Here is a 22,094-nt window from a genome sequence, read left to right on the forward strand (position 1 = left end):
TGGCAAAAAGGAGGAAGGTCTACCTGATCAGCTCTCCCTGTCTGATGAGGAAGACTTGGAAGATGCTGCTTTCAGATATCATAATGAGGATCCACCTTTGGTGGCTCCTGTTGTGCCGCCCCTTCCTAAACACCCAGATAAAATAAAAAGGAAAGTCCAAAAGGTAGGATTTCTAGGTGCTGTTCATGAGGCACAAAAACAGGGAGATGTTAGTATTTGTTACCCTATAATACGGGCTATAGATGGGGGAGGAGAGCCGCAATGGGAGTCTCTCTCTCTGTTAAAATGTTAAAAGAACTAAATCAACTGTAAAAGATTTAGGAACTACTTCCCCTTATACTCTGAAGCTAGTGGAAAATGTCCTTCTCCTGTGGCTGTCCCTAAAGTCTATCATATCATAGTCATTGATTTACAAGACCGCTGCTTTACTATTCCTTTAGTTAAACTAGATAGATGGCATTTTGCTTTTAGTTTACCATCGCCTAACTTACAAAGGCCTTATCAAAGATTTCAATGAAAAGTATTACCTCAAGGAATAAAAAAGAGTCCTACATCATGTCAAAAATTTGTAGATCAAGCCTTAATTAATTGTAGACAAAAGTATCCAGACTGCTATATGATTCATTATATGGATGATATATTGATTGCACATTCTCAAAGCCATTTGTTACAAATAATATTACAGGATTTGATTAAAGATTTACAGAGGTGGGGTCTGATAGTTGCTCCTGAAAAAATTCAACAGGAACCTCCTTATAATTATCTAGGAAGAACTATAAAAACAGATTGTGTCAGCTCTCAAAAGCTACAAATTCGAAAAGACAAACTATTAGTGTTAAATGATTTTCAAAAATTATTGGGAGATATAAATTGGATTAGACCTTATTTAAAACTCTCAACTAATGATTTAAAACCTTTGCTGAAATACTAAAGGGTGATTCAGATCCTAACTCAAGTAGAATATTACTAAAGAAGGAAAACAAGCCTCGCAAGTTGTTGAAACTGCAATTCAAAAACTTTACTTGCAATAAGTTAATTAAAACGTGCCTTGGGTTTTTATTGTGCTAAAAACAAAACATACTCCAACAGGTTGTTTATGGGAAAATGATCCACTTGAATGGATACCCTTACCACTATCAGGAAAGAAAATATTAATGTCTTATCCTACTATGGTAGCTTCTTTGGTATTAAAGACCAGATTTAGAAGTAAAGAATTGTTTGCTTGTGAAATGCAGGAAATAATTATTCCTTACACAAGAGAACAATTTGAGCAATTATTACAAGTTGAAGATCAATGGGCTATTGCATTTCTAAATTTTACAGGAAAAATTTCTTTCCACTTTACCAATAATCCATTACTACATTTTTTACTTCAAACAGAAATAATATTTCCTAAATGGTGCTCCTCAATTCCAACTAACAATGCTATGTTAATATTTACAGATGGGTCATCAAATGGAAAAGCAGTTACAATAATTAATTCTCAACCCACAGTTCAAAGGACACAAGAAACTTCTGCACAAATAGCTGAATTAGAAGCAGTCATCTATGCTTTCAAGACTGTTGCTCAACCCTTTAACTTGTACACAGACTCACTATACGTTGTTAAACTGTTTCCAACCATAGAAACAGCAACACTCTCCCTTTTGTCTAAAATTACACATAGGCTACAAGAACTTCAATATCTAATTCATAACAGAACTTCACATTTCTTTATAGGTCATATTCGGGGACATTCCAGATTACCTGGTCCCCTTGCTCAGGGGAATACCCATGCTGATCACTTAACTAAAATTTTTATTTTAACAGGTATAGAAGAAGCTATTATATCCCACAAAAATCATCATCAAAATTCATCTGCAACTCGCAACTCAGACCTGCTGACTTGGGGACAAGTGAAACGCCTGACTGCCGCTACTGAACACATGGTGAACAGATCCAGAAAAACCTAAACCCCCAGAGGCTTTGTTTTTTGCATTGATTGCTCTCATTTCCTCTCAGGTACTGCCTATTCATGCTTATGATAATGAAGGGAAAGCTTACTGGACATATTTTCCAAATCCTCCCTTACTGCATCCAACTACTTGGAGCAGATCTAATATTAAAGTATTTCCTAATGAGCCTCAATTACTTGGAGGGATTTCACATTCTTTAATACCACATAAAATAGAATTTACAATTACATTTCATGGAATTACTGAAGAGACACCAATATGCTTTAGTACAGATAATCTACATGTTCCATTGGGATGTCTCCCTTTAAGTTACATGACTTACATTACTGATTCTCCAGGAGAAGAAGACAACAAAAGAAATATATGGTCCCTAGAGATAACCTCACTTGGATATGCTAATTATGATACTAATATTTCAGTGGCTTTACTGCCTCCTTTTAAACTGTATGACGACTTTAACAGTCGTAAAGACAGATCTTGGAATCTACTCAATTTAGAAACAGATTTCCCAAAATGGTTTGAATGTGGTTTCCATCATACTGCACTACAGTTTAAGCCACAAGGTTCTGCTACTACTATTACAGATTATTCTGTGTCTTCTCCTGATTTTGATTATAAACTTTGGTTAAAGATAAGATGAAATAAAATGGTACATTTTAATTTTAACCCTTTTCTTACCAATGAGCCTATTCATAGATGGTTTACTCTTGGATGGGTAACACCTATCTATCAGAGGCACCTTATAAATGGTAAATTCTCTTACTTTCCTGACTTGTATAAACTACTAGCAGCTACTAATATAGTATTATTACAAAGACCTAAGTTAAGTGAACCTAATGACTTTGCAGTACATGCTTGTATAAATGCTCCTCATGCTATTCTTATGTCTACCATAAATAATTTCAATATCGCTAAAAATAAGGAAGCTTATAACATTTATTGCCATGATTGTTTTCTTATTAATTCTCTTAATTCAACCATGTCTAAAGATTTAAAGGTGAAGCTCCAAGTCCCGGAGCCAGCGCGGCATACTCTGTCCCGCAAGTGGCTTCAGGGACCAGGACAGGGCAGCCAGAGACTTCCCCATGCAGCCCGGCCCTCTGTGGTGGGAGGCACCTTTCAAGGCTATCTTCTTGGAAGAGACCGCCCAGTGAGAGCCTTTCTACATAGAGCCAGCCACAAGTCCCCGAGCCAACAGAGAGTTTCGATCCACAAGCAGCCTCTCGGATCAGGGGAGGGCAGCCAGAGACTTCTCCAGGCGGCTCTGACAACTCCGGCCGCAGGCTCTTTCCATGGGGTGATCAAAGATGGCAGTCTAGAGGGTGACTGCATCTCCAGTCGCTCTAGAACCCAGGACTCAAGAAGGGGAGGCATTGAGAGACTTGGACAAAAATAGAGTCACGGGGTGAGTCCCCCACTGGGCGAAACTTGGCCAGGGTGGCAGGCACAGATAGGGGTGGCTTATCAGAGCAGGGCAGGGAAGCTAAAGTCTTACCCAGGTAGCCTTCCACACTCTGGCGGTGGGCTCACCCCACACGGTCAGCTGCACAGTGCAGGCCCCCAGCAAGAGTCTTTCTGCACAGAGTCAGCTCCAAGTTCTGGAACCAGTAGGGGGCCAGGGGGAGCTTTCTTTGTAAGCACTGCATTATCAATTTCCTCCAAGACTTCAGGCTACTGAAGACTGGGAGGTGATACACTGGAAATCTAACGGGACACTATAAGCCAATAGAGAAAATCTGCAATATCTCAGATTCCCACTGACAACTGACCAATATGAGAAAAGAAGGGAAGAAAATGTCCTAAACAAACCTAGATACTACACCAATAAAACCCAACGACAGCACAGCAGAAGAAATGTCAGAAAGGGACTTCAGAATGTACATAATTAAAACAATCAGGGAAGCTAATGAGGAGATGAAAGAGCAAATGCAGGCATTGAAGGTGGAGATGAAAGAGCAAATGCAGGCATTAAATTATCATACCAATCAACAGTTAAAAGACCAAATACGGGAAGCAATAGATCATTTCATTAAAGAGTTAGAGATACTGGAAAAAAAAAAAAAAACTGAAATACTTGAAATGAAGAAAACAATAAACCAAGTTAAAAACTCCATAGAAAGCATAACCAATAGGACAGAACACCTAGAAGACAGAACCTCAGACATTGAAGACAAATTATTTAATCTTGAAAACAAAGTTGACCAAACAGAGAAGATGGTAAGAAATCATGAACAGAATCTACAAGAATTATGGGATATCATGAAAAGGCCAAATTTGAGAATTATTGGGATTGAGGAAGGCTTAGAGAAACAAACCAAAGGAATGAACAATCTATTCAATGAAATATTATCAGAAAATTTCCCAAATCTGAAGAATGAAATGGAAAACCAAGTACAAGAGGCCTATATATCTCCAAATATACAAAATTACAACAGACCCACACCACAGCACATGATTATGAAAATACCTAACATACAAAAAAAAGACAGAATTTTAAAGGCCGTGAGAGAAAAGAATCAAATTACATTCAGAGGAAAACCAATAAGAATATCAGAGATTTTTCAGAGAGCTTCTTTATACATTTCAGATAGTCTAGCCTACTCATGACATAATTTCCCCCACACTTCATAAGATCCTCCCTTTTATATAAGTTTTTCCTCCCCACTTCTCTCACAGAGCTCCCAAGACTAAATATAAAATTGCTCTGAAAACAACTTCCTGCATCCTTTCTGCTTATCTCAGTACACACTCCCTATACACCTGAGTGAGCCCTACCCACCCATATCAGAAGGATCTCCCACACACATGGTAGAGCCATCTGACACACATCATAGAGCTGTCCTACACACCTTATATACCTCCTCTACAAGATCACAGACCAAAATTTACCAACCTCAGAGAGCTCTGTCTACATACCTAAGAGTAATCTTCCTACACATTAAAGAAAGACATCCATACTCATCTCCACAACAATCTCTACACACCTCAGAGAGACATCCCAACATACCTCAGTGAGTACAAGTTATACTACTAACCAATCCCTCTTTACTAACTGTATTTTATTTCAAGCACTCTCTAAATCCCTCAGAAAGTCCATGTACTCACCTTACATAATCCTCAGTAAACACCTAAGAGAACACTTTTGACTCACAACAGAGGCTTTTCCTATGTGTCACAAATACTGACCCTCACCCAGAACTTAACCCTTACTATAATCATAAACCTAAACCCTCCCTACATACCACAGAAAGCCTAATACTGACCCTGACCCTGACCAAATAGTTATCCCTAAGCTAACCTTAAACCTAATCTCATAGTACCTTTACTTCTACATCAGTTTGTTCTTCTTACTCATCTCACAGAGCTCTCATGACTCAACTCTATAGACCCTCCAAACACAACCTACTAAATTCTTTCTATAATTCACAGAGCACCCTCCCTGTGATCCACTGTAAACCCTCCAACTCGCCTCAGATAACACTCTCACACACCACCATGTGACCTCAAACCCATTCCATAAAGCCCCTTTACATGCATCATAGTGCCCATCCTTCACAGCTCAGTGGCCACAAACTATCAACTTAAAGTGCCTCCCAAAACATCTCAGAGTATTCTCCTTACACATCAAAGAAAGTCTGTTCACCTTAATTGCATTCTCTACATACTTCAGAGAGGTGTCCTTGCATACCTCAGTGAGAATAAATTATACATCATTGCAAGCCCATTCTACTGACAATATTTCCTTGCAAGCACACCCTAAACACATCAGAAAGTCTATCAACAGATGACAGACATCCCTAAATACACACCTTAGAAAACCCTTTCATCTCACCACAGAGGACTTCCCTACAAACAGAAATACTGACCCTGACCCTGAACTTAACCCTAAGCCCTCCCTACATATTAGAGAGCCCTCCCTGACACTAAACTCTGAACCTGTGTTGAGGGCCGTCTTGGACAAGATGGCACTTGGCAGTGAGCCAAAGGGCACTGGATACCAAAATAAGGAAATACCCAAAAAGGTTGCTTGCCTACTAGTTCCTTGGAGACTTATGACGTGTTGATGCCAGGCTCTAGAATTGGTTATCTAATATCATGCCACGAGTGGACAGCTCGTGATTTATATAGTACTATGCTGACATAACTCTGTATGCTCTCCTGTGTGAGAGAAAACTTTGCTATAATTGGCTGATAAGCTAGAAGCCTAAGGGAGGAGAGAGGGAGAGGGAAGAATAAGGGAGATAGTGATACCGCCGTTTACCGGTAATGAGTTCTGCTCCTTCAAATGTTGAAGATTGAACACTAGAGAAGCACGCCAAGGCAAGCATATTAAGCAGGTTTTATTTAAAGGTAATAATACAGACTTCTCCCGGTAGGAAGAAGGGGGCCATGGCTGATGTTCTAAAAGTCCCAAGAAGTGAGGGCACCCTACATCTTTTATAGGTTAAATTCTCTTTTGTTCTCCAGTTCTCTCCCCCCTTATCTCTCCTTCCTGCCTAGGAAAGAGACTAGGCCTGGTTTTGCATTACTGAGAAACCATGGGCAGGGGGAGGGCCCAGGTGATTCAGTCAGGCAAGGGCCCAGGGGGCATTAATTAGCAGCTTCTTGCTTGCAGTCCTTGATAAAGGCAGGTAAATTTAGTCATCAATGGGCTCCGGAGATCCTTGACATTCCATTCTTCCAGGCACAGTCTCCAATTTCCAGAGGCAGATGGCTTCATGGCTTCATTTCCTCGCATTGACCCAATTCCCTATTTCTACATTAACTACCTGTCCTTAATTCTGGCTTCAATAGTGGCAGAACAAAGGAGGCAGAAAAGCAGGGAGGATGCAATAAATCTGGTCAACTAAAGATTGGTGGTGTCTCCTTTCTCCGCGCCGGTTCCGCTGGACGGAACAAGTGGTGGCCCGGACAGGGAGCTTCTTCCTCCTTTTGCATCCTCACATGTAAGTAACTTAAGGTAAGCTATAGGAAAACTAAGTAACTTTAGGTAAGCTATAGGAAAACTGTAGGATAACCCCAGTAAAGGGAGGCCACATAACCCCGGTAAAGGGAGTCTACATAACCCCGGTAAAGGGAGGCCACATAACCCCGGTGAAGGGAGTCTGCATAGCCCAGGTAAAGGGAGGTCTTGTAACTCCAGGATGGGGTCACAAGTGTCTAGAAATCAAATGATAGGAATCATACAAGATGTACTTAAGGCTAATGGAACTGCCATAAAACGACCTACTGTAACAGCACATGTAACTACACTGGCCAAGGTTAGTCCTTGGTTTTTGAAAGAGGGAGTCCTAAATATTCCACAATGGGAACATGATAAAGAGGATCTTATTAAAGCAGAAAAGCAATCCCCGTTACCTAGAGGTACTTTTCCCATGTGGCAGCTCATTAAGGAATGTCTAACATTTAAAAAAGGTAAAATAACAACTTTAGTAAAAAAAGGAAATATGTGTTTGGAAGAGATAAAAAAAACAACTAAGTGTAACTTCTCATAAAGAGGAAGAAGAGGAGGAGGGGCTTTCTGGGGAGGAATTAGAAAGAGCATGAAGGACACGATCGCCCCCATCAGTTATATCGGGAAGGAATACCAATCCCTTCCTGGAGGCAGCCGCTCCCCCTCAAGCAGCCTGCCCCCCATATCCCCCAAAGTACCCTTGGGAGGAGTTATCTTATGCTATAAATCAGATGGGTTTTTCACCGCGGGGAGAAGAAACCCCCCCTTAAGGAAACCTCAGCAGTCCCACAATTCTTCCCTGTACTAGAGAACCAAAGTAGACAAAGATTCCACCAACCTCTGGATTTCAAAACAGTAAAAAATTTTAAGGAGGCAGTGGCTACATACGGTCCACAGGCCCCATTTACAAATAGTATGTTGGAATCAGTAGCGGGGCTGAATCTAGTGCCGGAAGATTGGAAAAGGCTATGTAAAGCTGTGCTATCAGGGAGGCAGTACCTAGTGTGGAAAACTGCATGTCAGGAAGCCTCATTAGAAATGGCATGATGTAATGCTGCCGCAGGCTTTCCCCAAAGAAATGTAGAAATGCTAACAGGAGAAGGAAACTATGAAGGTATTCAACAGCAGATTATTTACGATACTGGGGGTATGCACAGATTGCTGCTGCTGCCACTAAAGCCTGGAAGTTAATTCAAGGGTCAGGAGATTTACAGGGACAGTTGTCTAAGGTGATTCAGGGGAGTAATGAACCATTTGCAGATTTTGTTGATAGACTAATCCAAATGGCTGCTAGAGTATTTGGGGATTCAGAACAAGCTATGCCCTTAATAAAACAATTAGCTTATGAGCAAGCAAATAGATGGTGTAAAGAAGCTATAAATGTCTGCAGGGATATCAATGATGCAGTCATTACAGGACAAATAATAGCTGCTGCTCTTCATGGGCCAAATCAGGGGCAATCAAGAGCTAAAGGAATAATATGCTTTAAGTGTGGGCAAGAATGGCACTTCAGAAGAGACTGCCCTGAAGGACACTCAGGGTTAAAGCCCAAGGGAACACCTAAGACTAGAGGACAGCAAGGGACAAATCAACCTGCCCCAGGTCTATGTCCCCGGTGCCGGAAAGGAAGGCACTGGGTGAGATTTTGTACATCAAGATTTGACATAGAGAGAAATCCTCTTCCTACCCAGACAAAAAATGGCCAGGGGGGCCCAATCCGGGTCTTCAAATATACAGGGCCTTTCAGAATCCCATAGTCCAGATCCCCACTCACAATCCTTTCTGACTATCTCCTCGTTGTCCCGAGGAACATCAGGGAGCGGGAGATTGGACCTCTGTGCCTCTGCCTGACTCATTCTAATCCCAGAGATGGGAGTACAAGTGGTCCCCACGGGCATACATGGACCACTCCCTGAGGGCACAATAGGATTATTGTTAGGGCGGAGTTCCACAACTCTGTCAGGATTACAAGTATTTCCATGAGTCATTGATTCTGATTATACTGGGGAAATAAAGATTATGTTATCCTCCCCTCAAGGGGTATCTGTTGTTTCTCCAGGAGACAAAATAGCCCAAATATTGATATTGCTTGGCCATCATGGGACTTTTCCCAGTTCACAAAGGACTGTAGAAGACAACGGGTTTGGATCAGCAGGATCGGGTGTCTTTTGGGCACAATCAACAAAAAATAGACTCATGCTTAAATTGAAAGTTAATGGTCTTCCCATAGAGGGTCTAATAGACACAGGTGCTGACATCTCTATTGTAAGACAGAAGGACTGGAACTAATCATGGCCTGTTACAGCATCCAGTACTTCCTTATGGGGACTTGGATTTGCCCAAACCCCATTACAAATTTCAGCTGTGTTATCTTGGGAGGACCCTGATGGGAAAAGGGGGACATTCCAACCTTATGTATTAGTTCACCTACCTGTCACTTTTTGGGGAAGAGACATTTTAACAGAGATGGATGTTGCCATTTCTTCCTCAGTTGAACAAAATATTTCCTGTCTAAACCCAACCGTTTTACCAGTCATGGTGGGACAAGTTTATATCCCTGGAAAAGGACTAGGCAAGAATCTAAAAGGTATGACCTGCCCCATTCAAGTGGAAGGTCAAACAGGGACTAAGGGGCTGGATTTTCTGGAGGGGCCAGTGAAACATTAAAGATAACATGGAAATCCAATAACCCTATCTGGGTCCCTCAGTGGCCCCTTTCTAAAGAAAAAATAGAGGCGGCCCAGGAAATAGTTAATCAACAATTGAAGGAAAATCATATCATTCCTTCCACTTCCCCTTGGAATAAACCCATTTTTGTCATAAAAAAGAAGTCTGGGAAATGGCAACTCTTGCAAGATCTGAGAGCCATAAATTTCAGTATGCAGATTATGGGCCCGGTGCAACTGGGTCTCCCCTCACTAGCTGCTATTCCAAAACATTATCATATCATCTCTATAGACATAAAAGATTGTTTCTTTTCCATTCCTGTGCATCCCGAGGATAGCCCTGGATTTGCCTTTTCCATTCCCTCTTTGTATAATGAAGGGCCTAATACTAGATACCAATGGGTGGTCCTTCCTCAGGGAATGGCAAATAGTCCCGCTATGTGTCAAATATATGTTGGCCAGGCTATATTACAGATTAGACAAAATTGTAAAGGACTTTATTGTCTCCATTATATGGATGATATTCTTTTGGCTCATAAGGAACAGGAGGCCTTATTAGGGTTATTTGATAATATTATCAAAACCCTAGAAAAATGGGGATTACATGTGGCCCCAGTAAAGGTGCAAACCTGCAGTACTATTACCTTTCTAAACATCAAATATTAGATACCTATGTTAGGACACAAAAAATTCAATTAGCCACAGGAAAGCTTAAGACTCTAAATGATTTCCAAAAATTATTAGGTGATATAAATTGGATAAGGCCAAATTTGGGAATTACCACTGGTCAACTTAAGCCTGTTTGATATTCTCCAAGGAGATTCAGACCCTCAGAAATTTAACTCCTGAAGGTACAAAAGCATTGAGGTTAGTAGAATAAGCTTTAAAAAATGCTCATAGTGATAGAGTTTATCTATCTTTGCCTTTTAATCTCATAGTATTAGATTCTGAATATACTCCTACAGGTCTATTGTGACAAACTGACTCCTAATATAGATCCATTTTCCAGTGTCCCCCAAATATGTTGTTTCCCTGTATCCTGTGATGGTAGCAAATCTAGTTACATTAGGACTTAAGACAGCCCTTCGAGTTTTTGGAGTTCATCCTCAGACAGTTATTGTCCCATACACGGCAAAACAGATTGAAATACTAGTTAACAGTACTGAAGATTGGGCAATTGTCTATTGTTCCACCATGGCCACATTTGATAATCACTTTCCAATTTCACCTATTGTCGACTTCTTCAAAAGACATCCTTCTATTTTCCCTCAGGTTGTTAAGGCTCAACCTATCCCAGCAGCAAATACAATCTTTACAGATGGCTCCTCCTCTGGCACGGCTACAGTAGTTTCTGATAAAGTACAGACTATTATTACTTCTCATAAGTCTGCTCAAAAAAACTGAACTGGAAGCATTTATAACTGCCTTACAAACATTTCCTGAGAAACCTTTAAATATTTATACTGACAGTCTCTATATTGCCCACCTTGTGCCCCAACTTGAGACAGCTGGACCCATTAGTCCTCAATCTACCTTACAACAATGCTTTTATCAAGTACAAACTCTTCTGTGGGCTCTCAAAGAACCTTTATATAGAGGCCATATCAGAGCACATTCAGGCTTACCTGGGCCTTTAGCTCAAGGAAATTCTACTGCAGACTCAGCTACTCGAGATCCTCATGTGTTTAACATTGTACAAAAATCAATTAATTTCCATAAAGATTTTCATGTCAATGCTACTATTCTCAAAATAAAATATAACATTACAAAAGAACGAGCCAGAAATATAGTAAAACAGTGTCCTGCCTGTGTACCTCATTTATCTGTTCTTCATTTTGGAGTCAATCCTAGAGGACTCCTTCCAAATCATCTATGGCAGATGGATGTCACCCATATCCCTGAATTTGGTATTTTAAAATTTGTACTTGTAACTGTAGATACCTACTCAGGATATATATTTGCTACCGCCCATACAGAGGAAAAGACAAAAGATGTAATCAGTCATTGCCTTCAAGCCTTTGCTACTATGGTAAGGCCAAAATCATTTAACAGATAATGGGCCTGCATATACTTCTTCATTTCAACAGTTTCGCTCAAAGTTTAATATCTATCATTCTACAGGATTGCCCTACAATCCACAAGGACAAGCTATCGTGGAAAGGGCTAATCAAACATTTCAAAGTCTGCTTAACTAAACAAAAAGGGGGAATAGGGGCATTAGCTCCACCCAAGAACAGACTTAACCTTGCTTTATTCACCCTCAATTTTTTAACTTTGGATGCTATGGACTGTACTGCGGCTGATAGACATTTTAGTGAAAAGTCTGGTGGCCATCCACAAGCAATGTGGAAAGACATCTTGGCTGGGTCCTGGAAAGGACCTGACCCAATACTAATTCAGGGGAGAGGGATCTGTTTGTGTTTTTCTTCAGGACCAACAACAACCTATCTGTGTCCCGGGTGCTTGGTAAGAATTATCCATAAGAAAGAAAATGGCACTGAAACACAAAATGATGGTGATGGTGGTAAGCCTGCTGTTGTTAGCTCTTCTTAAAACTTTTGGGGATATATCACTCATGGCACACAAATTTTCCCTCAATTATTTCCTAGTACAGAACTTCTAGGTATTCCTTACCTACCAGCTGGTTCCACTGTAAAATCACTTATTACTAGTCTAAACTTCAAGTTAAGAGGTAGTCTTTTCTTCCTCTGGTTAGCCACCTCAGAAACTGCCATAATACAGGGAGGCAATCTCTCTCTCATTCATTAAAGGTACAGTCTAAAGCAAACCTATATATAGGGAAGTAATACACCTGTTTATAGTTATACAGGGTGCAAGGCCAATTACTCTTCCTTTTATCAGGTTTTCTCCCCTACTCCCGTATATGTCATGTCTCCGTTTGTGTTCATTCTGTCTAAGAGTTCTAAGTTTGGTATTAACATTACTAATAACAATGATAAGGATACTGAGGTCCTTAACTGTGTTATGTGTTAAGAGTGTTATGTGTTAAGAGTGTTATATGTCTAGTTGTTGGGATGCCTCACTATTTCCTCTGGCTGTGATTGCAAGGATTCCAAAATTCATTCCAGTCCAAGTGACCTTGGATTCATAGTGAGTGGAATTTCCTACCCATGAAAGCAAAAAGAGATTTTGGTGTCTTAGCCATTATAGCCATCGCTGTTGCTGCGGCAGCTGCTGTGACTGCTGCCACTGCTGCTGGACTTGCCCTAGGAACTGCTATTCCTACTGCTCATGCGCTCAACAATCTGTCACAAGCCACTGCCGAAGCATTGACAGCCCAGGAAAACATCAATGTGCATCTCACCATGGGAATCCTGATTCTAAACCAAAGAGTGGACTTACTACAAGAATAAGTGGACATGTTGACTGTTACCACACAGACAGACTGTCTAGTGCATGCCCAAGCACTATGCGTTACCCCGATACCCTATTCTAATATTACTGCTGCTGCCAATCTGTCCAAATGGCTTGGTAGCATGCTTAATGGGACATGGACTAAAGAGTTTACTAATTTGACCCTATTGAAAAATTCCATATTTGTGGTAAATAGTACTCAGGTCAAGGTCCCGGGTATGCCAGAAGCCATTAGTTTCTTACAGTCTGTGTTACAATTTGGTAAACAATGGATTGGGGATCCAAGACGGCGGCCTAGAGGGAGACTGCACCTCCGGTCGCTCCACAACCCAGGAGTTAAGAAGGGGAGGCATTGAGAGACTCGGACTGAAGTGGAGCCACGGGTGAGTCTGCCCACTGGGTAAAGCTCGGCCCCGGTGGCAGGCCCAGATAGAGGTGGCTTATCGGAGCCGGGCAGGGCAGCTAGAGCCATCCACAGGCAGTCCTGCGCACTCCGGCGGTGGGCCCCGCCCACACAGCCAGCTTCTCCAGGTTCTCGGAACGGAACTGGCCCGCTAGTGAGAGCCTGTCTGAACAGAGCACGCTCCGAGTCCCGGAGCCCCTGCAGTGCAGTGTACTCCTGCAAAGAACCAGCGGAGAGGCTCGATCTGCAGTCAGCCTCAGGGATAAGGTCAGGGCAGCCGGAGACCTCTTCAGGCGGCTCTGCCAACTCCAGCTGCGGGCTCTCTTCACGGGGCGATCCAAGATGGCGGCCTAGAGGGAGACTGCACCCCCGGTCGCTCCAGAACCCAGGAGTTAAGAAGGGGAGGCATTGAGAGACTCGGACTGAAGTGGAGCCACGGGTGAGTCTGCCCACTGGGTAAAGCTCGGCCCGGGTGGCAGGCCCAGATAGAGGTGGCTTATCGGAGCCGGGCAGGGCAGCTAGAGTCATCCACAGGCAGTCCTGTGCACTCCGGCGGTGGGCCCCGCCCACACAGCCAGCTTCTCCAGGTTCTCGGAACGGAACTGGCCCGCTAGTGAGAGCCTGTCTGAACAGAGCACGCTCCGAGTCCCGGAGCCCCTGCAGTGCAGTGTACTCCTGCAAAGAACCAGCGGAGAGCCTCGATCTGCAATCAGCCTCAGGGATAAGGACAGGGCAGCCGGAGACCTCTTCAGGCGGCTCTGCCCACTCCGGCTGTGGGCTCTCTTCACGGGGCGATCCAAGATGGCGGCCTAGAGGGAGACTGCACCCCCGGTCGCTCCAGAACCCAGGAGTTAAGAAGGGGAGGCATTGAGAGACTCGGACTGAAGTGGAGCCACGGGTGAGTCTGCCCACTGGGTAAAGCTCAGCCCGGGTGGCAGGCCCAGATAGAGGTGGCTTAGCAGAGCCGGGCAGGGCAGCTTGAGTCTTCCCAAGGTAGTCTTCCACACTCCGGCAGTGGGCTCTTCCCACACGGCCAGCTGCACGGTGCAGGCCCACAGTGAGAGCATTTCCGCACAGAGCCAGTTCCAAAACGTGGAACCAGTAGGGGGCTAGGGGCAGTATTCTTCGAATGAGCTGCTTTATCAGATTCCTCCAAGACATCAGGCTACTGAAGGCTGGGAGGTGATACACTGGAAATCTACTGGGACACTATAAGCCAATAGTGGAAAACTGCAATATCTCAGGGTCCCACTGACAACTGACCATTATGAGAAAACAAGGGAAGAAAATGTCCCAAACAAACCTAGATACTACATCAATAAAACCCAATGACAGCAGAGCAGAAGAAATGTCAGAAAGGGAGTTCAGAATGTACGTAATTAAAACGATCAGGGAAGCTAATGAGGAGATGAAAGAGCAAATGCAGGCATTGAAGGAGGAGATGAAAGAGCAAATGCAGGCATTAAATGATCTCACCAATCAACAGTTAAAAGACCAAATACGGGAAGCAAGAGATCATTTCAATAAAGAGTTAGAGATACTGAAAAAAAACCAAACTGAAATCCTTGAAATGAAGGAAACAATAAACCAAGTTAAAAACTCCATAGAAAGCATAACCAATAGGATAGAACACCTGGAAGACAGAACCTCAGACATTGAAGACAAAATATTTAACCTTGAAAACAAAGTGGAACAAACAGAGAAGATGGTAAGAAATCATGAACAGAATCTCCAAGAACTATGGGATATCATGAAAAGGCCAAATTTGAGAATTATTGGGATTGAGGAAGGCTTAGAGAAACAAACCAAAGGAATGAACAATCTATTCAATGAAATAATAACAGAAAATTTCCCAAATCTGAAGAACGAAATGGAAAACCAAGTACAAGAGGCTTATAGAACTCCAAACATACAAAATTACAACAGACCCACACCAAGGCACATTATTATGAAAATACCTAACATACAAAATAAAGACAGAATTTTAAAGGCCGTGAGAGAAAAGAATCAAATTACATTCAGAGGGAAACCAATAAGAATATCAGCAGATTTTTCAATCCAGACCCTAAAAGCTAGAAGGGCCTGGAACAACATATACCAAGCCCTGAAAGAAAATGGATGCCAACCAAGAATCTTATACCCAGCAAAACTTACCTTCAAATTTGACGATGAAATAAGATCCTTCCATGATAAACAAAAGCTAAAGGAATTTACAAAAAGAAAGCCAGCATTACAGAACATTCTCAGCAAAATATTCCATGAGGAAGAGATGAAAAACAACGATGCAAATCAGCAACAGGAGGCGCTAGCCTAAAGGAATAGCCAAATAAAGGAGAAACCAAATCATGTCAAAAACAAATATGAGTCAATTGACTGGGAATACAAATCATATCACAATAATAACCCTGAATGTTAATGGCCTGAATTCATCAATCAAAAGACACAGACTGGCAGATTGGATTAAAAAGAAAAATCCAACAATATGCTGCCTGCAAGAGACACATCTCATAGAAAGAGACACCCATAGACTAAAGGTGAAAGGATGGGGAAAAACATACCATGCACACGGACACAGCAAAAAAGCTGGAGTATCCCTCCTCATCTCAGATAATGTGGACTTCAAACCAAAACTAGTCAGAAGGGATAAAGAAGGACATTACATGCTGCTTAAGGGAAGCATAAATCAGCAAGACATAACAATCATAAATATCTATGCCCCGAACATTGGCTCATCCACGTACGTCAAACAAATCCTTCTCAATTCCAGAAATCAAATAGACCACAACACAATAATACTAGGCGATTTTAACACACCTCTCTCACCACTGGATAGATCGTCCAACCAAAAATTGAATAAAGAAACTATAGATCTCAACAACACAATCAGCAATTTAGACTTAACGGACATATATAGAATATACCATCCAACAAAGAATGAATACACTTTCTTCTCAGCAGCACATGGATCCTTCTCTAAAATAGACCATATTTTATGCCACAAAGCTACTGTTAGTAAATACAAGAAGATAGAGATACTACCTTGTACTCTATCAGATCATAATGGATTGAAATTAGAAATAAATGACAGAATAAAAAACAGAAACTTCTCCAATACCTGGAGACTAAATAATACACTATTATATGATGAATGGATAACAGAAGACATCAGGAGGGAAATAAAAAAATTCTTAGAAGTAAACGAGAACAAAGACACATCATATCAAAATCTCTGGGACACTATGAAAGCAGTACTTAGAGGAAGATTTATTTCATGGGGTGCATTCAAAAAAAGAAGTAGAAATCAACAAATAAACGAGTTAACACTACAGCTCAAAGCGCTAGAAAAAGAAGAGCAGACCAATACCAAAAGTAGTAGAAGACAGGAATAGTTAAAATCAGAGCCGAAATCAACGAAATCGAAACAAAAGAAACAATTGGAAAAATTAATAAAATAAATAGTTGGTTCTTTGAAAAAATAAATAAAATTGATAAACCCTTAGCCACACTAACAAAGAGAAAGAGGGAGAAAACTCAAATTACTAAAATTCGGAATGAACAAGGAAACATCACAACAGACACGAGTGAAATACAAAACATAATTAGAAGCTATTTCGAAAATCTATACTCCAACAAAACAGAAAACCTTGAAGACATCAACAAATTTCTAGAGACATATGAACTACCTAAACTGAACGAGGAGGACATACACAACTTAAATAAACCAATTTCAAGCAATGAAATAGAAGAGGTCATCAAAAGCCTACCAACAAAGAAAAGTCCAGGACCAGATGGGTTCTCAGCCGAGTTCTATAAAACCTTTAAAGAAGAGCTCATTCCAATACTCCTCAAACTATTCCATGAAATAGAAGAGGAGGGAACCCTACCAAACTCGTTCTATGAAGCCAATATCACCCTGATACCTAAACCAGACAGAGACACATCAAGGAAAGAAAATTTCAGACCAATATCCTTAATGAACATCGATGCAAAAATTCTCAACAAAATTTTAGCAAATCGCATACAAATATATATTAAAAAGATAGTGCACCACGATCAAGTGGGTTTTATCCCAGGGATGCAGGGTTGGTTCAACATTCGGAAATCAATAAATGTCATTCACCATATCAACAGACTTAAAGTTAAGAATCACATGATTATTTCAATAGATGCAGAAAAAGCATTTGATAAAATACAGCATCCCTTCATGCTCAAAACACTAGAAAAAATTGGGGTAATGGGAACATTCCTAAACATTATAAAGGCCATCTACGCTAAGCCCATGGGTAATATCATTCTAAATGGTGAAAAACTGAAAGCGTTCCCCCTAAAAACTGGAACAAGGCAGGGATGCCCTCTTTCACCGCTTCTATTCAACATCGTCCTTGAGACTCTAGCCAGAGCAATCAGACAAACCAAAGAAATTAAAGGGATACGAATAGGAAAAGAAGAACTCAAACTATCCCTGTTCGCTGATGACATGATTATATATTTAGAGGAACCTGGAAATTCCACCAGAAAACTTTTAGAACTCATAAGTGAATTCAGTAAAGTAGCAGGTTACAAGATCAATGCTCATAAATCCAATGCATTTTTATACATAAGTGATGAATCTTCAGAAAGAGAAATTAGGAAAACTACTCCATTCACAATAGCATCGAAAAAAATAAAATACATGGGAATCAATCTCACAAAAGAGGTGAAAGACCTCTACAATGAGAACTACAGAACACTAAAGAAAGAAATTCAAGAAAACCTTAGAAGATGGAAAGATCTCCCATGTTCCTGGATAGGCAGAATTAATATTGTCAAAATGGCTATACTACCTAAAGTTCTATACAGATTCAATGCAATTCCAATTAAAATCCCAATGATGTACCTCGCAGAAATAGAGCAAGCAATTATGAAATTCATCTGGAAGAATAAAAAACCTAGAATAGCTAAAGCAATCCTCAGTAGCAAGAGCGAAGCAGGGGGTATTGCAATACCAGATCTTCAACTCTACTACAAAGCAATAGTAACAAAAACGGCATGGTATTGGTACCAAAATAGACAGGTAGATCAATGGTACAGAATAGAGGACATGGACACAAACCCAAATAAATACAATTTTCTCATACTAGACAAAGGTTCCAACAATATGCAATGGAGAAAAGATAGCCTCTTCAACAAATGGTGCTGGGAAAACTGGAAAACTATATGCAATAGAATGAAATTAACCCCTATCTCTCACCCTACACAAAACTCAACTCAAAATGGATCAAGGACCTCGGAATCAGACCAGAGACCCTGCATCTTATAGAAGAAAAAGTAGGTCCAAATCTTCAACTTGTTGGCTCAGGATCAGATTTCCTTAACAGGACTCCCATAGCACAAGAAATAAAAGCAAGAATCAACAACTGGGATAGATTCAAACTAAAAAGCTTTCTCTCAGCAAAGGAAACTATCAGAATTGTGAAGAGAGAGCCTACAGAGTGGGAGAATATCTTTGCCAACCATACCTCAGATAGAGCGCTAATTTCCAGAATCTATAAAGAACTCAAAAAACTCTACACGAAGAATACAAATAATCCAATCAACAAATGGGCTAAGGAAATGAACAGACACTTCACAGAAGAAGATGTACAAGTAATCACCAGATATATGAAAAAATGTTCAACATCCCTAGTAATAAGGGAAATGCAAATCAAAACCACCCTAAGATTTCATCTCACCCCAATTAGAATGGCGATTATCAAGAATACAAGCAACAATAGGTGTTGGCGAGGATGTGGTGAAAAAGGAACACTCATACATTGCTGGTGGGGTTGCAAATTAGTGCAACCACTCTGGAAAGCAGTGTGGAGATTCCTCAGAAAGCTTGGAATGGAAACACCATTTGACCCAGCTATCCCACTCCTTGGCCTATACCCAAAGGACTTAAAAGCAGCATACTACAGAGATACAGCCACATCAATGTTCATTGCTGCTCAATTCACCATAGCCAGATTGTGGAACCAACCTAGATGCCCTTCAGTTGATGAATGGATAAAGAAACTGTGGCATATTTATACAATGGAATATTACTCCGCAATGAAGAATGATAAAATTATGGCATTTGTAGGCAAATGGTCGAAATTGGAGAATATCATGCTAAGTGAGATAAGCCAATCTCAAAAAACTAAAGGACGAATGATCTCGCTGATAAGCGGATGAGGACATATAATGGGGGGTGGGAGGGGCTAGCATTAGGTTTAGGGTTAGGTTTAGAGTTAGGCTAAGGAGAGCAGTAAGAATGAAGGAAAGAAGGACTGTGTAGAGGGAAAAGAGGGGTGGGAGGGGTGGGAGGGGTGGGAGGGGTGGGGGGGAGGGGAAAAATATAATAAACATCATTACCCTATGTAAACGTAAAAAAAATAAATAAATTAAAAAAAAAAAAAAACAATGGATTGGAAGTTTTGCTATGATGGGATTGTTGTTCTTTCTGTTATTATTGCTGCTCAGATATCTGTTGTCTCTAAGGAGTCATCAAAGATGGCAAACTTTAGTGGTATGACAAGCCCTTATGGCCATGGACAAAGGCTCTGATCCTCAGATTTGGCTTTCCCAATTACAGGACTGGTAGTCAATGACGGGTAAGCACAGGGTGGACTTTATACCAACCTAAGACAGGGATCAAAGCATGCCAACAGCTCTTTGACTCCCAATGATGGGTAAGAATAAAGTCTGACTCTGGCACTTAAGACAGGCACAGTCACTGTCCTTTTATTTTTATAACAAAAAGGGGGAGCCTGTTGAGGGCCATCTTGGACAAGATGGCACCTGGCAGTGAGCCAAAGGGCACTGGATACCAAAATAAGGAAGTACTCAAAAAGGTTGCTTGCCTACTAGTTCCTTGGAGACTTATGACGTGTTGACACCAGGCTCTAGGATTGGCTACCTAATATGCCATGCATGGACAGTTTGTGATTTATATAATACTATGCTGACATTCCTCTGTATGCTCTCCTGTGTGAGAGAAAGCTTTGCTATAATTGGCTGATAAGCTAGAAGCCTGAGGGAGGAGAGAGGGAGAGGGAAGAAGAAGGGAGAAAGTGGCAGAACAAAGGAGGCAGAAAAACAGGGAAGACACAATAAATCTGGTCAACTAAAGATTAGTGGTGTCTCCTTTCTCCACGCCAGGTCCACTGGATGGAAAAAACCTGATTCTAAACTCTAACCCTAACCGTAATCTAATCGTGTACTACTCCCTTTTTCATCAGTTTGTCCTTCCTGATCATCTCACAAAGCTCTCACTACTCACCTCAAATGGTTACCCAAACAAAACACAATGAACACTCTCTACGCTTCACAGATCTCCTTCCCTTTGCACCTCTGGGAGGTCTCCTAACTCACCTCAGTGGGTTCTCCAACACATGTAAAGGAGCCCTCTGACACATCATAGAGTCCTACCTATTTGCTCTGAGAGCTCAAAGAGCCCTCTCTATACACATCTTAATGTCCTGCTGAAACACCAAAGAAATCCATCACTACTCATCTTAAGAGCTCTACGTACACAACTCAGAGAGTTGTCCTTACAGGCCTCAGAGAGTACTTACCATGCTCCTTTGGAAGCCCTCTCTAATCACCTCAGAAAACCTGTGAACTCACATTAGGGGATATTTACTATACACCTCAGAGATTCAGTTGAACTCATCACAGAGGCTTTCCCAATACAATTCAAACCCTGATCCAGACCCTAACCCAAACCTAAACCTAACACTAACCCCCTAACTCTAATACTAACCCCATAATTCAAATGCTAATCCTAAATCTAAACCCAATCCAAACCCAAAGTCCTCAAACTGACCTTAAACCTACCCCTAACTCTCCCTTCACAGCTTGGAATTTGCTCCATACAAAAATCAGAGAACCCTCCCTACACATTTCAGAGTGCTCTCCTAGTACTTTGAAGAAAACCCTCACTACTCATCTCAAGAGAAGAACCTGCACACATCAGAGAGACATCCATACAGACCTAAGTGAGTACTCATTATACTCTTTTTCAAGGACTCTCTGAACACCTCAGAAAGCCCTTCTGCTAACATCAGAAAACTCTCAGTGCACTCATCATAAAGCTTTTTTGACTGTCCTATGTACACCACAAAGAGGTGTACTTCATTAATCACTCCAACTTTTGTCAACAATACCTCCTACAAAACTCTTAAAGCCTTCCTACACCCTTCAGATGGTCCTTCCATCTGAATGGAAATGAAGAGAACCCACCATTACATCTCAGAAAACCTTTCCTACACACCTCAAACACAGTTCCCTACATGTATAAAAATTTCCTCCCTACTCATATCAAGAACCCTTCATATAGAACTCAAAATTTTATCCTTACCCACCTTAAGAACACTTTCTCCACACTTCATTGAGCAACACCTAAGTAACTCAGAAAACCCTCCTTATGCACCCAAGAGTGTATTCCCTAAAAATGTCAGTGATATTAATTCAAACCTCAGAAGACCTGTGCTATACACCTCAGCAAACCCTACCCACACATCTCAGATAGACTTCACTACTTTTTAAAAATTTGTCCCTACTGACTTTCGAGGATTTTACCTACACCCCTCATAGATTCCCTTTACTGTCCTAAAAGACACCTTAGTGTGTTCTCCCTACTCATATCAGATGGATATCTCTATTCACTTCAGAGGGCCCTCACTACACAACTGAAATTGCACTACTACACAGGGAAAAGTGCTTTGTAACACCTCATATAT

The sequence above is a fragment of the Sciurus carolinensis genome, unplaced genomic scaffold (assembly GCF_902686445.1).
Source record: "Sciurus carolinensis unplaced genomic scaffold, mSciCar1.2, whole genome shotgun sequence".
Lineage (NCBI taxonomy): Eukaryota > Metazoa > Chordata > Mammalia > Rodentia > Sciuridae > Sciurus > Sciurus carolinensis.